Raw genomic sequence first — 9,517 nt, 5'->3', positions numbered from 1 at the left:
AGTATATAAACATTACTTTTATCTTCAAAATTCTTCTTTTGTTATCTACTTTTTGTCGGTGGTTTACAAAATCAAGCCAAAATTCGTAAACTAAAATAGTAGTTTTTAAAAACTTATGTTTGTTTTTTAAATTTAACTAAGAATTCAACCATTGTACTTAAGAAAAATGCAAATCATTTTAAATAATGAACATAACATAACTTAATTTTCAAATCCAAAGACCAAAAATAAAATGGTTATCAAATAAGACCTTAGTTTTTCGATTTTCTGTTATTGCTATTTGGGTTAAAGTTCGACTCTAAGATTAAAAAGAAAAATCATTATGAGAAATTAAGAGGAAATACACTTAATTTTCAAAAACTAAAAAAAAAAAAAACTAAAACATCGTTTGTTAACCATTTTGTTTTTGAAAATTAAGGTTCTAAATTATACCTTCACCTCTAAATTTAAATGTTATGTTGTCCCTTTTCTTCCAATTATATTTTAAAAAATAAAGTCAAAAGTTTTGAAAACCAAGAAAAGTAGTTTTTGAACCTAGGTTTTTTTTTTAAGATTTTGACTAAGAATCTAGAAATTTACCCGAAGAAAGTGAAATCAATGAGAATGAAATTGGGAGATAACAAACATAAATTTCTAAAACAAAATAGTTACCAAACGAGTCCGGAATGATAATGAAACGAGAAGAGTATCATAGGGAAAATGTTGGAAAAGCCTAAGGGAGTAGGTATGGATCAAGAGGTGGTCCTGGAAAAAGAATCGCAGCATTGAATTAATCTTCCAGCACAAAGATTCAAAAAGGTGGGGATTTGAAGGATATATGTGGAATAAATTGACGAACGTTTTTGTTAGAATCTATTGCTTTTGTTGAATCTTCTAAGGTTTTTTTTTATCATGTAATTTCACAAGATCCCTTCTAAAGTAGAACCAATCTCAATTCTCAAAAGATACTGCTCCTTTTTATCTCTCCCTCTCTTCATTCTCTTCTTCTTCATGGGACGAAAGTATTCAAACACTTCCAACTTGTTCCATAACTTTCCCTTCTTTTTTCTTAACCATGTGTTTTTGGTAATTCATTTCTTTCTTCTTTTTCACAAATAAACTTGGATTGTTCGTCTCTCTGTTTTTGCGTTGTACTCGTTTGGGTTGATCGTTTTGAGTCTTCCGGCTGCACGTTGTTTATGTAGGTGCTTTGTTTGTTATGGTGTCTTGATCTCGGACTGTGGGATCCATCTTGTTGTTGTATAATAATATTGTCTATTAAAAAAAAAAGGCAAGAATTTGAAACCAAGAAATATAATGAAAAGCAAAAGATGTTTAAGTTGTGACTAGTTTTAAATACATGTTTGGTAGCTAATGTTAGGGAAAAATATATTTCACTTCTATCGCATACCTAAGTAGAAAAATAATTTAAAGCTTTTGAAAGAAAGCAATAAAAGTAGGAACACTAGAATTAACGTGGAAAAACTCTAAATCGGAAAAAAGACCACGAACGAGAAAAGTTTTACTATGTAAAAAGTTATTACAATCATAGGGAATAATTCTCTCTTCCGATCCCAATTACAATAACACTCTCTCAAAACTTTTGACAACTCACATGCTCTTTGCACTCTTATACTAGAGAATACAAAAGATAAGTTAACTAGAATTAGCACACTCAAACATAAGGTGTTTCTAATTGAGACAATTTAAAACCAAAGTTATAGGCTCCTTTTATAGTACTTGGATTCTATCACTTGAACTTTTTCAATGTGAGCAATTGTACTTCTAATATTTTGTCAAAACCCAAATAGTTCATTAGAATTTGTTTCTACATAAAAGATCTAAAAAAAGGTCCATATTACATTAATGTCTTGAACATTTTATTTTCTACAAAAAAAAAAAAAAAAAAAAAAAAAAAAAACCTATGTCTTCCTACTTTCACTAATATCAGTAGCTATTTACAATTTAGCCCTCACCTGTTATATATATATATATATATTATTCTCTCTCCCTCATGCATCTATTCTCTTCCCCATGCTTCAAGGTCATTTCTTCCTCCTCCCTCTCTTTTCTTCTTCTCCCTCTCTCTTTTTTCTCCTTCCAGTGGTATGAGTTACAAGCTAGAGATGGATGGCATGGGGCATTTCGACGATGGGGCAAGCACGAGATGGCAAGAACGGTGATGGCGGACTCCAAGTGGACAAACAAAAATGACGAATTCGGAGCAAATGGATGGCGACAGCAAGCTCAAAATAAATGAATGGCAACGGCGGACTTGGAAAAGATGAACGACTGACCCGATTCAACTTTTAGTTTTATTTTTTTTCCTATTTTTCATATATATTGTGATATATATGTACTTTTTTTTAGCTTCTGTAGGAAATTTGATATATATTGTGGTATATATATTCGTTTATCTGATATAAATGAGAGTATTTTTTTATTTAGATTTCATGTATTATGATATATATAATATGGTGTAAATGAAAATTATGAAGATTTATATACTGTGCTATATTTCGTATATCGGTTTGTACTGTAATTTATGTCAAACATTGAGTCAATCTCTAATTTATGAACTATAGTATATTTCATATATTAGTTAGAATATTTTCAAATACCTAACAAAATATTCTAAGGTATATTTAAAAAACCCTTTAATCCATAAAAAATGTTCTAAGGTATATTTAAAAAAACCTTTAATCCATCAAGAAAGCCAATAGGTTGATACCTATAACCAACATAAATAGAAAATAAAATTTCATAAAATACATTTTTTTTCCAAATTAGAAAATGGAAAAAAAATAAAATAAATGTATTTTCTCTTCCAATTGATAAATGAGAAAAATTATACTAAATGCATTTTCTCTTTCTATAATAAATGTATTTTCTCTCCTTATCATTAAAGTAGCTTCGAAAATAGGAAAAAATATATAAAAGTCGGATATAAATAAATGAAAAATGTATAATGGTCCAAAATTAACCCTAAAAGTCATATTTGAAAAAAAATTCCAAATTTTAAGATATTAACCCCTTATAATTTTAAATATTTTTTGGGCCATGATCCATGTGAAATCTACCAACTTAGGGCATCATTTGGTTAAAGTGTCCTCCCTCATAAGAGATCAAATGTTTGGATTGCTTCACTTTCAACGCAAAAAAAAAAAAAAAATACATATTGAATTTTTCTTCGAGTAAAACCTAAATAAGCATAGTCAAAATTTATCGTAGTTTGAAAAATGTTGGAGGTGAGAATGAAAGGCCCGAACAAGACCTCAAAGAACTCTACAAAAAAGAGGCAATTGGTCAGTCAGTCGAATTACGAACTAGACTGAGGGGAGCCTTGCCTCAGCCTCTGAACCTGAGGCCAACCTGGTTCATAGAGCCTTCTTCCTGTAGGCCCCTGATTCCTTCCTCCTCGCTGGTTAGCCTAACTCCATTTTCTTGAGTCTAATCTCGAAGAGAATTAGAGAAAACCCTAGATTTAACCCCTCTATGCATAAAGTATTAGGTAAGTTCATCTTTCATCCCTTAAAGTTTCTATGAAAATATTGTTTTGGAGACGAAACCTTTTAGGGGTGTTAAAAAAAAACCGATCAACCCAACCCAATCCATGCGGTTTGAGTTGGGTTATCAACTCATTTGGGTTTGATTGGGTTCAAATAAATGAAATTTTTGTGAATTTTTGTGAGTTGAGTTGTTCATGGATTCACCTAAAATGATCCAAACCATCTGAACTTATTATTGACTTTACAATGTATATTTTTTACTTATGATATAATCATATATACATATATTTATTTAAGTTTTATCAATTTTTTTGGGATAATTTATTCTCCAACAACTCCTAAAAATAGTTTTTTAGCACTTTAGAAAGAAAATATTCATTATATAAATTGAAATTGAATTGTTAATCTTAATTCAATATATGAAAATAATTAAATCAAATTTTTACATATTAATAATTTACTTTCTTTTAGAACAAAAATAACCCGATCAACCCGAACCAACCCAACCCAACCCAAATGTTTCATGGTTGGGTTGGGTTCCTCTTGTAAGAAAGGGTTATTTGGGTTGAAGAAATTAACCCGAACAATTGGGTTGGATCTAAAAAGTCCTTCAACTCAACCCAAGAACACCCTAAGACCATAGGTTTACCTGATTTAAATCTCCACACACTATTTTCATATATGAACTAGCCAAACTGAATTTCACTAAAACATATAATTTAATGCAAAGAAAGTTGAAATCTATATGAGGTACAAAGGAGAGATCTTATTGTCTTGAACTAGAAACTAAGACAATAAAAATTTTAGCTAAAAATAATTGTTAAGAAATAAATATTCCAAATTATGATGTTATATGTTTAATTTGTTTGTCTTTTAATATTTGACTTTCAATATATGAGTGTATCATAATATTTTAAATTATGTTTATTTAAAGTGGCCTGGAGGGATACAAAACAAAATATGAAAATTTTCTCACCTAAAAATTTGCACATACACCAGTTCGAAGAAACTAAAACATAGAGAGAAGAGTTAGCAAAGAATTATATATATTTCCAAATATACAACTTGGAATATTTCATGAAACCAACAAAAACCTCCTTCTACTTGCAAGATACTTTCACAGTTTAGATTCTGAAAAGGAAAGAAAAAAGAAAAGATCCTCTTTGAACGATCAATCCTTTTCAAATTCAGTGTATAGCAGCCTTTTCTTTTTCTACATCATCATCATCCCCTATATATATAAACCAAAAACACACTTCTTTTATTGAAAAACCAAAATTTACTCTTATTAAAGCCCTTCCACACATCTCTAAATAGGAGTAGTGTGAGAGACTTTCAAAGTAGAACACTTTTGAAGGGCAACAGAGGAAAAAAGAGGGTTTTTAAGTTAGTGAATGGAAAAGGTGAGGAGATTAGCAGCTGAAAATGAAGTGCTGATAATAAGCAAGAGTTCTTGCTGCCTTTGTTATGCAGTGAGTGTTCTTCTAAGGGATCTTGGAGTTAGTCCCATGGTGTATGAGCTTGACCAAGACCCTGAAGGAAGAGACATGGAGAAGGCCCTTGTAAGGCTGCAGGTCTGCAACACGCCGCCCGTTCCTGCCGTCTTCATTGCCGGAGAACTCGTCGGGTCAACCAATGAAGTTATGTCTCTTCACCTAAGTGGAGATCTCAATCGAATGTTGAAGCCATACAAGGTGGTTCAAGAGAACTAAGATGATATCATATATGTCGTCTCCTCAATCAACAACCTCATATTTGCCAAAAGTTAGAAGCTTTTTATGTTATGTACTGTAATGTTTGGGTACGTAATGAATAAAACAACTGTATATCAACAAGGTCTGAAAGTTGATATGGGCTTTTATAGCATAGAACTTTTCTTTCTTTTTCTTTTTCTATATTTTTAATATCCTTCCTAGTCTAATTTCTAGATTTTTTTTTTTTTTTTTTTGTTGAAAACTTGAAATATTGTCATATCCTTGTAGAATATTAAATTATTATCGTTGCTATTTATTGTTAACCTAATGTTGTTTCAAAGGAACTACCTACATATTCCCTTTACTATGTGAACTCTCCACAACAATAATAAGTTCAATTGGAAACTATGGACTAAGTTAACTCTCCCATGGCCTTTCGATCAAACTCTATCGTCTATCTAAGTTGCCACATTCTTACCTCAAATAAACATTTAGAGAAAAGGGTGAGTGTTGATGCCAAAATTGGGCCAGGTAAAGTGGTTTGATCTCCAAGTGGTAACAATGGTAAATTTGAATTTTTTGAGAAGAAATTTGATAGATGTCAAAAAGTACAAATTTTCACTATATATAGTTACTCTCTTCCTTAGAAAAAGAAGAGTTCCAAATGATATTTTGACCCCAAAATGGCCTAAAAAGAGCAAAATGAGTGAACATGTGCTCTTGAACCACTATAAGTTAGTTTTAACTGTTTTGGACCGATTTTATAATCTTTTATAGTGGTTTTAACTGTTTTTGCAGAAATCAAGGAATGATTCACCTGCATCGAAAACCTTAAATTTTTAGATCATGCCCAGTCATTTGTGTTCGTTAGAAAGAGGTTGAATCCGATCTAGAGAGCCTTTGAGTGTGAGATTTTGCCTCAAGGAGTCTTGTTACTATTTATTTTCCAGCATTTGTTTAGTTCTTTCATTGTACTTTTCATTTCTTTATTTTCTACTCTTTGAAAGTTGACATTGTAACTCATGGCTTTTAAATTAATGAAATTTATTCATTCTTTTCTAATTATAAGCTAAATTTCTAAGAGATTCAGTCATATGGATACCCTAACACTTATGGCTTGAGCAAATGTTAATTCATCATGTTACCTTGACCTTTATATTTTCTCTGTTGAGTTTATTGATATCTTTTCAAGTTAAAGTGACCATATACATGTTAGTGGAATATTACACTGAGAAGGTTAAGATAAAATAGATTTTACAAAGGAATATGGAATTAAAGCCTAGACATAGGTTGTCATGTAACCTTAGAGATAAGGTACATCATAGGACTTAGAAATTTCTTGACATAATCTAAGATTTAGCTAATCGTAGAAATACAGAATTAGCTACATAGGCTCCTAAAAGTACTTGTGAACAAGGCTAAATAGGAGAAGTTTTTTGTCCAATGTTCGTCACTATCGATGTGATGGTCACATAGCTCAAGACATAAAGCTCGTTGGTTGAAACTTGAATGTAAATTTCTACTTTTATCTATTGTTTATTTTAATATTATGTGCAATACCAAATCTCTTCTATTATCACTAAGCTACCATCAATTTTCATTATTAGTATTGTTTTAAGAGAAATTGAATTACATTTAGCCTCATGGGATAAGATACTTGGAATACCACTAAATTTATTCTTACTTGATCATAGTGTATGCTTGAACTAGACCAATTTAAATTACATTTTTACTGTTCATATACATTTGTTCTATCAAGTTTGTTGTGTCATTGTCGGGGACCAGCTGAAAAAAAAATAATTTTTTTTTTATAGTGCTACTCAATGCGACTGCATTGACTCTATATCAAAGAAAAATCTAACTTTGCAAGGGATAGTTGGCACATGAGAAGAAGGTAGTGCCTATTTTAACCGGATCCTGAGAAAGAAAGGATCTTTTATTGTAACAAGCAAGTACCTAAATGAAAGTGTTTGGAGCAAAAAGAGTTGAGCGCATAGGAACATTTAGAAGAAGTTGCTTTTGTTCAGCAAAATCCAATGGATCACCCTAAAGTCAATCCTTCTATTCTTCCCATATAAATGGAGTGCAGCAGAATGGCAACTAGCGCCAACCACCACAACCAATTGCAAAACCCCAAAATCCTATCTTCATAGTAGAATATAGAGATAGAGCGATAAGAGAATATGCAGCCATCATGTTCCAAACTTTGGATATTGGAATTCTTGACCCAACCTATAGAGGTACCTATACATTCGAGATAGAGCTTCTCATAGTTTTGGATGTTGAACACATTTGGACAGTTCGTAGGATTACTGCATCAAGTATCCCATAAATATCTTAAACAATTCTTGTGCAATTGATGCTCTTTTAAGGTGAATAGAGTTCCTGAAGATACTTTAAGACTAAAATTATTTTCCTACTTTGTGCAGGGAGATGTTCATTTCCACTCACCTTAATTACATTATGTGAATAAGGTCTGATTCAATGGACTTGGCCTTAGCTGAGGTCGAGGCCAATCAGCCTAATTTGGCTTTGGGCCAAGCTGACTCTCCTCTCTAGACCCATATAAGTTTGTATCATGTACAAACCAAGTTGGTTTGGCTTTGGGCCAAGTTAGTCCTTTTCCTTAGGTCCATTTAATCCTCTAGGCACAGTAGGTTGACCGTTTATTGTCATCTTCTTGGTCCAGTAGCTTCTTCTTCTTCTATATGTCGATTTTACCTTTTAACCCAAAATCACCCATAACATTAGGCCTCACTTCCAAGTTGGGGTTCATGATTTAACTATGTTTCATGGGTTTAGTGTAACACCCGAACCCTCACAGGATTCTTTAAGTTGAGAGATGAACTTGGAATTGAAGCCTTGGAAGGAAATATTGGCTAAGTATCTAAACTATGCCTTGGAGGAAGTAAAAATACTTCGAAAAATTTCTAAGTGTTGGAGAATAGTAGATTGGAGTTAAAATTTGGCTAACTATTCAAACCGTTGGGGTTGATTCCCTAAATCTCGTAGGGTTCTATAGTTTGTAAACATTGTTGAACAATTCATTGTCTATAAAATATATGATATTTTAGTTGCATTAACCACAAACCAATAAACTAACATCCAAGGTTATCTTTGTAACTTAAACATGTATGTAGAGACATACGGCTGGATCATGTTTAAATGATAACCTAAATGGTCTGTAGTAGATGGATAAGGTTGGGTACCTTATCTTGGTGACACTACGAGTATAGCCCACTTTGTAGGTTTTACAATTGTTGTAAAGTGCTACAAATGATCTGATCTGATCATTCATGTACATGCAAATGGGAATATTCTATACAAAGGAGTTTGTATAAGACCAGATCACGAAATGTTTAGTTTCATTATATAACATTGTTCATAATATAGACTTACATTTCACCAAGATGACCATAGGTAACATGACCTGAATCCTGAGTGAGTTGTGAACTCCTGCCTATGAGGGCGGTCCTTTGATTTGTATGGGTGAGAGTGGCCAGATCACCGACTCAACAAGCCTACCATTTTGGGATTCGTCTAATAAAGGAGCTGGGAACATAACTACACAAGATGAAATTCACTCCTTCCCCAAAGTAGGGGTAAGTAGATAAATTGCTCCCTTAAGGGCTGATTCCGGGTCTTGAACAATGTGACGCCACACTCTCTCCTGGCCTGAGAGGGATTTAGTTATAGTTGGACTATGATCTATTATTCATTAGAGGAATCAGTGGTACTTAAGGAGTTAGATGTAACTACAAGGGCAAAATGGTAATTTGGCCCAACTGTACTTACGAGCAATTTGTGAAGGATCATTGTATTGTTGATTGATTATACCCAATGAACGCAGAAATATATTTGTAGTGCAAAGAGTGTAACTGTCGGTCTTTAGTGGAGTGCCCAACAGTTAGTGTATAGTGAATATTAAAAAGTTTAATTAATTATTCATGCACCGTTGGAGCTTCAAGCTACAGGTCCATGAGGTCCCCTTGGTAGCTCAATAAGATTAGTTAAGAATTAGTTTTTGGATTAATTTGAATTGTTCAAATTAGTAAAGGGATTTAATTATATATGATATAGTTAAGTTGTTTCAATTATAGGTGATATAATTGTCATAATGTATATGATATATTATAACTTAATGGGAGGAAATAAATATTTGAATGAGATTCAAATATAGTTTCTATGAATTGAATTCATAGTTGTTAAATTTAATATAAATATGATTTATATTAAATGTCATATAAAAGAGAAAAGAAACTATAGTTTATATTTTATGTGATACAATATTAAAACTATAGGTTATGTGTTATATTTGATATAATATATATATAT

General features: G+C 31.9%; 1 pseudogene; it reads left to right on the top strand.

Moving 5' to 3' along the window:
• The first annotated feature begins 4,744 nt into the window (after positions 1 to 4,744).
• LOC120078181 (glutaredoxin-C13 pseudogene) lies at positions 4,745 to 5,522 on the top strand (annotated as a pseudogene).
• Positions 5,523 to 9,517: the final 3,995 nt, after the last annotated feature.

Source organism: Benincasa hispida, chromosome 5 (assembly GCF_027475165.1).
Source record: "Benincasa hispida cultivar pf3 chromosome 5, pf3_genome.v1.1, whole genome shotgun sequence".
Classification (NCBI taxonomy): Eukaryota; Viridiplantae; Streptophyta; class Magnoliopsida; order Cucurbitales; family Cucurbitaceae; genus Benincasa; species Benincasa hispida.
The sequence above is the reverse complement of the archived record's forward strand: the minus strand, read 5'-3'. Positions and strand labels throughout refer to the sequence as shown.